The 11,589-nt window shown below is 50.9% G+C and overlaps 1 protein-coding gene and 1 long non-coding RNA gene across 4 annotated transcripts in view; one reads left to right on the forward strand and one right to left on the reverse strand.

Annotated features, from left to right (window-relative positions):
• TCF20 (transcription factor 20) overlaps positions 1 to 2,742 on the reverse strand; it is a 119,859-nt gene extending 117,117 nt beyond the window's left edge. For all 3 annotated transcript variants that reach the window (XM_083844846.1, XM_083844845.1, XM_083844840.1), the window contains exon 1: positions 2,523 to 2,742. The gene's annotated coding sequence lies outside the window, so the exon portion shown is untranslated. The remainder of the gene's footprint in view (positions 1 to 2,522) is intronic.
• On the forward strand, positions 1,422 to 7,008 carry LOC310902905. Its single transcript, XR_014587115.1, has 2 exons — positions 1,422 to 2,149; positions 4,055 to 7,008. It is a non-coding gene; the product is annotated as an uncharacterized lncRNA (long non-coding RNA).
• The last annotated feature ends 4,581 nt before the right edge of the window (positions 7,009 to 11,589 follow it).

Here is an 11,589-nt window from a genome sequence, read left to right on the forward strand (position 1 = left end):
TTAGCAAAAAATGTGGCATAGGGAAATAATATAACCATATGGCAGGAAGTGGTTTTCAAGGTGAACTACAAAGCTGTTTTAAATAAATGAATAAACTGCTGGAGCTGCTGGGTCACTCGCAGAACCATATACGCAGGATTAGACGTCATTTAAAAAAATATACAACAAAAAAAAAGTAATTAGCTCTTCTTTTCACTTTCCTGCCTGTAGTCTACATCTGTGTTTGTTCTTATTTTTAAGGACTTGTTTCAAGCGATTAACGTTTGCACCTATTTGCAGCTACCAGCGAGCCGTCAAACTCGCGCGTTTTCAAAAGCCTTGCAGCTCACCCTGAAGCGAGAACCAAGTTTGTAGGATATAAAACCTTTTATCTCTTCCTCGGTGTCATTACACAATCCCAGCCAGGTCATCCGATGCTAATAATCGCTCCTGAAGCCGCGCGTCTCCGCGATGACTTCCGCGACAGAGAGAGAGCCGGGGGGGTCACGCACACCACGCGCCGGACCCCGCGATGCCCCGCTGCAGAAGAGGAGCTCGGAGGGACGGGGAGGCTGAGCGCGGCATGCCCCCTGCTCCTGCTCCTGCCCGCTGCCAGCTCAACCTTCAAAGGCTGTGCGCGAAGAGGGGGCCGGAGAGTTTGTGCTGCTCCTGCTCTGCAGGCAGGCTGTCTCGTGGCCGTTGTCCCTGCCCTCTCAAACCCCTTCTGGTCTGCTCAGATATGAAAGGCGCACAGCGAGAGGCTCCCTCATTACCTTTCTGAGCCCAGACAGAGCAAACCTGAGCGAGACTGTCTTACGGTTTCCAGCGAGCATATGGCCAAAGTGCATCAAATTCATAATAGCTTAAAAATACTTGAAATAAATTCTACCCGATGACTCAGTTTCAAAAATGTGCCGTGCATATTTTTTTTTTAAAGGGAAGGGACAGACAAACTAATCTTCACTTCAAACCTCTCGCCCAGTCTAGGGGAAAAACCAACCTTTCCTCCTTATTTTGTAAGGGCACAAGCTGGCAGCCACAGCCATTAGTCTTCCACGGCAGCTAATGACCCACACGAAGCAAACTGTCAGGATCCCAGTCCAGGCCCTTGTGACACAGCTGGTTACATTAAAAACAGTCATATCTTCAGCGCTAATCAGCAGAAGCTGAGCTGGCTATTGACAGATTCTCCCCTGGTCCGTCCCCCCCATGACCAAGAAACAGCCTGCACAGGGAAGGGAGCCAGGATAGGAACTGTAGATAAAAGAAGGGCTGGGGGAAAAAACAAGCCCTCACAATCAGTATTCCCTGCTCACCGTTTTGCCCCAAGTTTGGAGCGTTTACTGCTATAACTGAAGTCACACTAGGTAAGATTTGTAGCTTCCATTAAAAATAAACTCGAGGCCCAAGCCTGCACGAAGAAGCGCATAAACCTGCACCCTGCAGAGTGCTGCCGAGGACCCCAGCGCCACCCCGGGCAAGCCCTGGGGCATGGGCAGCACGAAGGGGCCAGCTCTCAGTCCTCGAGCGCCGGACGCCCCGGCCCTGAACAGGGCAGCATCAACAGGGCTTGGTCCTGCCCTCAGAGGCACTGGGCACACAGGGGACAGCGGTGGCTTGCTCCTCCTCGCCCCTTAGCTTCTCTTGTTTTGAATTCTGATTTAAGGAGCGTTAGTTAGCACCAGCACGGCCAGCTCAGCGCCTTCCCTTGGAAGGGAACCGTGGTTTCTCCTCGGTCCCCACAAGCCAAGATAAGCGCTGGAAGGAAGCCACCGTCCCAGGGGCACTCCCAGCTGGACAGAGCCGGGGCACGCGGCCACCCAGCGCACGAGGAAGACGCTGGCCAAGCTCAGGAGTGGATTATTTCAGTATCACAGCAGCGAGGGTCACGGGCCAAGAAGGAAATTGAAAAAGGAGAACAACAACAACAACAAGAAGCAGCTGGCCTCCGACGCCAGCTCCGGCCGTGCCACCGTCTCCGCTCCCAGCGGGGTCTCCGGCCCGAAGCCTTTGTCGCCGGAGGACGGCATCACCCGCGTGTCACCCACGGGCACTGTCGACAACTTCAAGTCACGGTCCCGGCGGGCACGTACGTCCCAGGGAAAAGGCAGCTGGTGCCAGGACGGTGCTTTAACAGGACATGGGATCACCGCAACGCTCATCCCAAAAGGTCAGGGTGGGCTGGGGGGGCATGCAAGGAGGGGGGAAGCAACGCACGGGGCTGCACAGCGCTCCCCATAAAGCATCCACGCGTGGGGAAGGAAGCAAGCGGCGGGGCACGGCAGCCGGGACACCCACGGAGCCCGTGAGCGAGGCACCCCACAGCACGCGTGGGGCCCCCAATTCCCCACAGATATAGGGGATATGGGGGGGGGGGGCTGGTGTTGCGGCTGCCGTACCCAAACCCACAACGAACCCCGCGCACCGAGGGAGGGGGGGGTGGAGGGGAAGAGAATAAAAAGTCACCTCCAGCGGGGAGAAGGGGGGAGGACCCGGACCCGGACCCGGCCCCAGACCCGCCGCCCCCCGCGCCCCCCGCTCACCTGGCGGGGCCGCCCCTCACCGTGCCATGGCGGCACGGCCCGGCCCGGCCCGGCCCTTCCCGCGGCGGGGAGCGGGGCTCCCGGTTCTTTGTTGCGCGGCGGGGAGCGGGGCACGGATCCTGTCACGTCATGTGACCCGCTGGGGGTGTCGGCTTTTTTTTTTTTTTTTTCCCTCCTTTTTCTTTTTTTTGGCTTTATTTATTTATTATTTATTCCTTCCCTCCCTCCCTCCCTCCCTCCCCCCCACCCCAGCCCGCCCGCCCAGCCGCCCACCCTTCGGGCCGTGAGGTGGCTGCCGGCGGAGCGGCGGCGGCCGGGGAGGAGGAGCCGCGGGCGGGGAGGGCTCCCTCGGCGGGGCCGGCGGCGGCTCGGGCTCGGGCTGGGGCTCGGGGGCGGGCTCCGGCGTCGCCCAGCGCTGCCTGCGGGCGGCGGCGGGGCAGGGCCGGGCCCGTGCCCGTGTCCCGGGGCCTGGCGCCGCTCCCCCGGGCCGGGAGGGCCCGAGCTGGGCCTGCCCCCGGCGGGGGTGGGTGTCAGGCGCTGCCCCGGCCGCCGCAGGGGGTTTTGTCGTTTAAGAGCCCCGCAGGGGTTTCTCGTCGGCGTGTCGGCTCCTTTTTGTGCGTGGTTTTGGGGATTTGGTGCTTGGTGGTTTTTATTTTGGAGCCGTGCGAGATTTCCGTATCTGGCGCCTCACGCAGCTGGCCGCTCCGGGCAGCCTTCGGTCCCCTCCTGTTGTGCGTTGGGCTCCTCTGTGGCTCTCCGCGCCCCACAGCACCAGCTTCCCCACGAGCTGGAGCCAAAACACATCACGCTGCCAAGCCGGGCCACACATGGGAAGCGCGCACTGCGTATTCCGATCAGAAACAGCTCAGAAAAGCTGGGACTCCTTCGTCAAGTACAGCCACAAATGCAGTGCGCGGCTTCCCCTCGGCTCAATCCCCAAGGTGGCTCTTACCCCAACACCAGCTTTCTAGGCACCACGACTGACGCAAAAACATGGCAGCCCACGAGCCAGAGCCTCCGCGAGAGCACTCAGGCCGTAAAACCGCCTCTGCAAAGCTGATGCGCTCAGCAGCCGCCCAGACCACACCAAGGAGCCGCGAGGCTCGGCCAGCCCTGCCGGGACTCCTACACCTGCTCCGAGGGGAGCGCTGGCGGCTGCTCTACCACCGAGGTCACGCTTTGGCAAAACACGTAGGTGCCTGCTGCGTTAAAGACGCAACAGCAGCCAGAGCAATTTTAGAAAATCATTTTTTTCAAGGAATCAAATTTTGTTTGGTGTTTGTCCAGTGCGACCGATGTTAAAAAGGTCTGGCAAAGTCTCCGACCACATTAGCTTGCTGCCAATTTGTTTTTCTGCTCTTAATTTTAGAGTCTACTGTAACATTCCCCCTCCCGCGACCACATTTCCCTGATAGCGATAATATTACATGCTAAAATCCACACACAAATTAATCTTTTAAATGACAATCTCCATTTGAAAGATTTTTTCCCCACTGCCTCTCCTCCTAACCTTCAGCCTCTCCCTTTCCCAGCTCATTACAGGAAGCAAATCTGCAGATGAAAACATGAAATAGAACCAGATCCCGCCAGAGCATCAAACATGAAATACGCCAGCGCCGCTCCACAGACGGCATAATCAATGCCCTTCTTCCCACAGCAAAACCACCGAAATTCTTTGTTCCTGCGCATAGTCGTCCCAAATCGCTACAGTTCATCACTTCCTCCAGCAGATGAGATACCCCCCCAGAAACCATGTGAGTGAAAACGAATAATTGCCATTCTTAGAATGAGTGCGTACAGGCAGCCAATAAAGGACAGAAACACAAACTCATCATTAGCAGAATGTTGTGTTGGAAAATAACAACCCTCGCCCCTCAGTCCTTATCCCAAAGGAGACCTGCAAAATACTCCCAGAAGATAAATCTCATAATTTAAACTTGTCAGCCCCTAGATACTGAAACTCATGGGTTTAACAGAGGTGTTGCTTTCCTAGCCCACTGCAGCCTCCCTGCTGACCTCTCCCTTTGTCACCCGCACAAACAACCCTTTCTTCACTAGTGGTCCAGCAGAGAACTAGCAGCTTGTCAGTCACTTCTGCTCACACCCTTTTGCACTCCATAGGTGCTCCTTTTTTTTTTTTCTCAAGTGGTCAAATTGATTAATATAATTAGATTAAACTAAGAGCAATTGCATCTAGCCTGTAGTTAGCTTGAATTTTGCTGCTTTCTGTCAGATCTGATAAAAAGACCCTGAGCCCAAAAGCTTGTTTGCTTTTTCCAGTTATATCAGTTGATCTAATAAAAGATATTACCTTTCTCCACAAACCTTGCTTCCCTAGGATCTTCAGACCATCACAGCTACAACAACAACACTTTTACTGTCTTGCCTGCTCTAACTGATTCTTCTAGATTCTCTTATGTATAAAATAGAATAAGATAAAACATTTTCTGTATCGATTCTTATGCTGTTTTCACAACCATAATATTCAAGTACCTTCTAGCACTACATTAACTGATCAACTGTCACGTGTAGGGTTTGTTTTTCTTTGTCTTGTTCTCTCTCCCCAGGAAGAAAATGATGCACAGAGCAGTGTTTTGGTTCTGTGAGTTGCTTTTTTTTCCCTCCTCTATTCTTGTTGCTCTGCATTTGTACCAGAGAAAATGAGAATGATGGCAATTTCTGTGATAGACCTTATTTCCCAGGGAAGTTAATTTCAGAGTGTTGAGCCACCCGTAGAAAGATGTCTCCTGCACAACGGAACATTATAATATGTCATTCCCAACCAGAGAAAAGCTAATCTGTATTCTTGACACTTGGGACAGAAACTTCCTAAGAAAAAAACAGCTTTTTCCCTTCTCCAGAAAAAGAGTTTCGACCCGTGATCCTCAGTATGCGAGGTTCCGACAGATTGCTGCGAATTATTAACATACAGGCCAGCACTCTGTACAGCTATAAACAGGAATGTCTGGAAACCACAAAGGGTAACATACCTTTTAATCGCACTGAAACACGCGGCCATAGGGCTGCTGGGAGGGAGACGGTGGAAATAAATTATTTCATGCTAAAACACAGAGAGCGTTTACTCATGTGTAAGGAGTCACGCTGCCGCTCCTCACAGAGGAACCCTAAGCAATCCCACGTGTCTGAAAGGCAGTAGGTACAACATACGAGCTACTGAAAGGTAGAAACTGAGGTGAAGAGAGGAATCATCTGTGCTCAAGCACTGAAAGCAGAAATACCAGAAGACCTCAGGGAGACAGTAGACAGCAGATTTAATATGTTTTTGCAATGTGATACGGCAGCAAAAATCATGCAGTTAATTTAATTTGGGGTTGTAAAGGCAGAGACCTCTTCTCAGAGATATAGGCAATAGTCCCATTTTTTAATATAGTGGCAAGACCGCAGTTTGAAGACATGTTTAGTTCTGGACAGCTCGGTGCTAGCTAGATGTCAACAACTTGGAGGGAAATAAATAAAAAAAAAAGGAACATAAAATGATAAAAAAGCTGGAAGGGATTACAGTGTGTGTAGGTTGGCCAAATAACAACTGTGAAGAGCATCATGGGAATTGTGTGCGAGAATTTCAGGGTGCAGAAACACCAAGGAGCAAGAAAGGCTGCTTAGGGTTGTCTGATGGAGTATAAATGATATCCATGTAAATGAAATGAAGCAAAGGAATCATTAATCTGCAAGACAGCATCTCAGAGGAGCTCCCATCACCTGAGTCACAGAAGACAAGCAAGAAACAGTGACTGCAGGAAGGGATTAGATGAGGACGGTGTGCCTGTGGGCTGTCTCATCCCTGCCCGTCTAGCTGCTCGCTAACTGGGACATCTGCAGAGCAATAGGTCCCAGCCCTGGACGTCATGGAAACTTTCCCTTTCAACTCCATTGCTGGAGATACTTGAAGACCAAATAACCATGCTAAGTTCCAGCAGGTGACCATGGGAGGAGTGCTGTATTCACAGCGATCCAGGGGGTGAAAAACTTCAGAGTTTTTCCCTTTTACCACTGGGATTTTCTGGAGATGTCACTGGCTCATCGTCTGGTAAGGACGGCGGTGACACCACTCCTGTGTTTTAATATTGCCATCATGACGTTCTCTTGGATTACACAGAGCTTTGAGTTGTTGTCCTGGGCAGCACTCACCTCTTCCAAAAAGTCTGTGGCACCCAGAGACATTAATTGAAATGAAAAAATAAAAATAAAAATCAGAGGCTTTATTATTCCTTAATTAGAGTAATGAGATCAAAGCAAGTCCTTTTTCTAACACAGTAGGAAAGCCAACTTGAACTTGAAGCCATACCACCTCTATATCACGTTGTGCCATCACTTATCCCGGCCTCCTAGCACAGGAACCCGACAGCACAGTATGTCGCTCCCAACCAGGGCTGACACACCACGATGCCGTCCATCCTGAATGTACCACACACACATTGCTGAAAAAAAAAATAAAAAATAAAAGCCCAGACGATTTTATAAATGTTCTGTAATGGGTTTGAATGTCTTCCCTTGCTGGGCCTGTATTTTTTTAACAACACCCTTAGGGAGGTGTGTGCAGCGATAATCATCAGTCCAACCGTACACAAAGCACACAATGGTATAGCCTTCCGTAACTGTTGACATTAAACAGCTTTTCTATACATAGAAATGTCACAATCTCCGTGAAGGAAACCTCTCTACTTATTTACTGAAATGAATAACATGGCCTGCCACACACAAGCATACAGCAAATACAAGCTCGCTAATATTTGGGCTTGAGATAGTCTCGTAATGAGTTGCTGAAGCATACGCTGAAATGAATTCATCACCCCCCCAGTGTATCGCGGACCTCTGACTGTTTCACTTGCACTCTGCCTAATGGCCCGTCTTCCTCTGGACAACATATGCGACAAACCTCTCTGTAATTTCATGCACTTACTTGCGGGGTTGGTTGTTGGTTTTTGGTTTTAATCAAAAAAGGGAAGTGTTTTCTTCTTTAAACGTAGCGTTTGTCTAGTGTTAGGACTGGCAGTGTCAGCTCTGAAAATTCAAGATTAATCAAGCAATTAAGAATTGATATCCAGTGACTTATCATGAGAGTTGCTGCATTCATTTTAGCTCCGCATGAACCCAAAATAGCTAACCTGATTTTTATGGACAGCAAGATTATTTTAAATCTTCTGGGGAGGAGGAGAAGAAGAGTTACAGCTCCTTTATTAAACTGATTTCTTCAAAACCCACACCTGTGTTTTGCACATTACTCAGCAGAGCTGGTGTGCAGAGAGAGCCATTCCCCAGAGCTGCCGTACTCCAGACTCACACCCTGCCTTGACCTGAATGAGTCTGAAAGCGTGCAGAAATCCCAAGGGAGCCAAAGCCGAGCTGAAGTTTTACTTTCTCTTCCCCACGTGCTAGCGCAGCGCAGCCCCGTGTGAATAAACAACCCAACCGGGCAGGAATTGCATCACATCGAGCCTGCGGTTTCCTTTCGAGTGTTGAAAAGAATGGCAAGCATTTCCATTCATCACGTAAGGACCAGCGCTGCTTCTCCTCACGCCTCCTGCTCCGGGAGCTCGGCGCTGGGGCGGTGAGGACAGCCCTGCCGTCCCTTCACCCAAGCCCAGAGCACCTCTGTGAGCAGCTGCAGCCATTTCTCTTCGTTGTCTAAGCCCTCTCGACAAGCTCAGGAGCTTCTTCAGCAGTCAAAGAAGACTTTATGGGGTGGACGTGCAGTAATTCATCACATTCCCTCCATAAACATTTATTTGGGGAATTACAGCATAAGTAATTGGGCTTTCCGTGGCGATTTGGCTCTTACGAGCTTCCCTTATTGCCAGAACGGTGGGTGGCTCCCTCAAAGAGAGCAGCAATTGTCCTGCAGCTTGGCGACCGCAGCCAGGCAGATGTGAGCCTGATCAATACCTGCGTGAGAAACCAAAGATGAAAAGCAAAGTGCTGCGGAAACTCGTGGTAGAGACTCAGGGAGAAACTTTTTATTATTTTTTTCCCCTAGTTTGTAAAATTAAAGGGAGCTCAGCAGCTCCTGTTTACCCAGCTACTGGCTCCCACCTGGACGACCTGGTGTAAGTAAGAATGTAGGAAGCTGAATTTTGCTCCCAGCTTTACCTCTGACCCTCTGCAATTTTGGACAAGTCATTTAACCTCCTGAGTCTCCATTTCTTCATGTATGAAGCTGAAATGCCGTACTGAGCCTTGCAAGGACTCTTTGAAATCACTGATTTTAATGGCACATGTCAGTGTAAAGCGCTGCTGGCAGCGTTACAGGGCTAATTCCCCCACAGCTGCGGTACAGGTATTTTGGGTACAATTATTGCCCCTGGAAGCGGCTAAAATTGTAGGCAGACCGGTCTTTCAGATGGGACAGAAAAGAGGCCCCGACTGGTTACCAAAAGACTCGGTGTTTTGGAGAAGCCCGTATGGTGGCTTTCCCCCGTTCACCCCGCTCCCGTTTGGCTAATTACATTCCGACTGCTTAAAGCAGGGCAGCCCAGCTGCCTGGCCCTACCAGCTGTATAGCCAAACCTTCGCGTGGCCGAGAGCTACAAAACACGAGCCGTGTACTTCAGAAGGAAAAGTGGAGCTCCAGGAGAGGTTCGTGGGCTGGTGAGGACAAAGCCTCCCCGCGGGCACGGGGCAGAGCAGGTGTGGGGTTACCCGCAGCAGCCATGCAGCCTGACCAGGCTCAGGAGCCTTCGTGAGTTTCCTGACAAAGCAAAGAGGAGCAGCATAAGTTGCGAAGGATTTTTTTTTTAATTATTTTCTTTTTACCACAGACGCGCCTTAAATTTTCCCAAACCCAAGATAAGACGTCCCTCCCAAAATGGTGAAAGAAAGTGGTGGCAACTCGAAGCGGCCCCAACATCTAGCCAACGTTGTGTTCGGACACACGGGTACCTGATGAAGTCGTTTCTCCAGACTTCATGGATGCAGAGGAGGGGAAGGTCCTGTCCCCATGTCCCCACGGCTGCTGGTGGCACCCGGGCCGTGGCGCAGAGCTGTGGTGGTCAGGGGCACCCGCCGCAGAGGCAGAAGGCAGTCCTGGCGGGGGCTGTCCTGCGTGGCTGTAGGTGCCCACCCTGGGGGGTCTGCGGTCTGGGGGCTGCCGGGGGGACGTGGGCAGGCAGGGGACAGGAGAGGGAGCAGAGAGGACCTAGGGCACCATCTGGTGGCTTCACTCACCGCCTTCCCTAAATCCCCGACGCGCAGGGTCACAGCGTTGCGTGGCCAAGGGCCGAAGGAACACCGGGTCCTTCCAGGAGACAGCCCAGCAGGACGAAGGGACCCCTGCCCTCGGCCCAGACTCGCACGCCCTTTGGGCGCTGCTGGGTGGGACGGTGGCCCAAACTACAGCAGTAATAACCATTTTTTTTGGGTGCTGTTCAGTGGAGCGCCTCCTTTTGTAAGGCTCAGCCCTAGCTAGGTCTTTAGACGCTATTGCCATAGAGATGATTAATGACAGTGATACCCACGAGAAGGGAAAAGAAGACAATTAGGAGACAGAAGCAAGGAAGGAGAACACAGAGGACTACAGCGTGGCCATGCATTTCATTGTAGTCACCCACCACAATGAGCTCTTTCTTGTCTACAGATAAAAGGCAAAATATAGCCGATGTACTTCATGCTGCAGAGCAGAACCCGTGCAAGTTTGTTCTCTACAGAAAAGGATGAAACCACCGACACGCTCACATGCGCTCCGTTTTTTGCCTTCTCAAAGGCAAAAAGGCTGGAAAGCGCTGTGAAGGGATTGTTTTAGGGACTGGATGATCTCAGTGCCACCAACGCCCCTTACAGCAACGCCAGCTAAGGCAACGCGCTGAGACACGGCATCCACCCCTCAGGACTGCGGGCTCGCTCCCGGTGGACAGGGCAAGGGCCCCTACTGCTAGCACAGCACCTCCTGTAGAGGAAAGCAGACGGTGCATTCCCACCTCACACCACCGCTTATTTTGATAACGTGTCTCCGCTTGCCTGAAATCCTGTCAATACAAAGGGATAATTTCTCTTAGCTTTCCCGGCGCCTGGGAATCAAAGATTACACCACCGTAACCTGACAGCGCGTTCTGCGCGCAGCAGCACCATGCTGGGGGAAGCGAGCAGAGCTGTGGCCCTCAGGGACGCGGTTTTAAAGAGGAATCCGTTCTCAACATTCAATTTAAAGCAAAATGTGGGCAATAAACACGGCTCAGTCATCAGCTCTGTCCTGTGTGGAGCTGGGGGAGCTGATCGTTAAATTTTCTTCCTTTTATTTATTATATGTATTGCTCCACACTTAAAAATGAGCTCCTTTCCTCTTCCTAATAACACTCATTTTCTGCATCTATTCTCATGGACCATAGAGCCAGGTGAGACAAAAAGAGCAAATGACTGGTTTTTTATTTTATTTTTCCTGAACAAATCTCAGCTATAAATAGCTATACCAATGTTATATAAATTATATTTACTACTTTCTCCTACTGGTGCCTGAAGGCATTTCCTCATACCTCCTTGGAAAACTCTGTTGTATTTAAAAACGCCCCTTCTCTCACAATCTTCTCCTTTACACCTTTCTCTCTCACAACCTCAGATGCCACTGCTGCTGCCCACGGTGCACGATGCCAAGGAGGCGACGCTAACTTCTGGCTGCGTAGCTTCCAACCTTCCTCCTTCTCGTGCAGCAGCCTTTTAGCCTTGCAGGGCCAGACCAAAGCCCACTGAAATCAACACAGCAACTCCCCTTGACTTTGACGAGCTCTGGCGCACAGCCCAAATCCCCAGCCTTCCCAGTGCTCCTTGGAAACTTTTACTTTTTCACTTAATTGATCATAACTGCTTGCGATTCGTTTGGTACTTCAGCACTGGCTGGTCTAGAACAGCCCCTATATTCCAAGTACCATTTTTGCTTATGTTTCATTTTAAACGGCTTCAGCTACTTAATATATAGAACTGTTCAGACATAAATGTAAGAAACGCTATTTAGAAAGGTAATAGAAGGACGAGACAAAACAATGCACTGCAAAGTGAGATCTCTGCCAGGAAATTTTTAGTACTAACCATTGTTTTTAGTATTTAGAAAATTTAAAAAGCC

Source organism: Anser anser (assembly GCF_964211835.1).
Source record: "Anser anser genome assembly, chromosome: 1".
NCBI classification, from domain to species: domain Eukaryota; kingdom Metazoa; phylum Chordata; class Aves; order Anseriformes; family Anatidae; genus Anser; species Anser anser.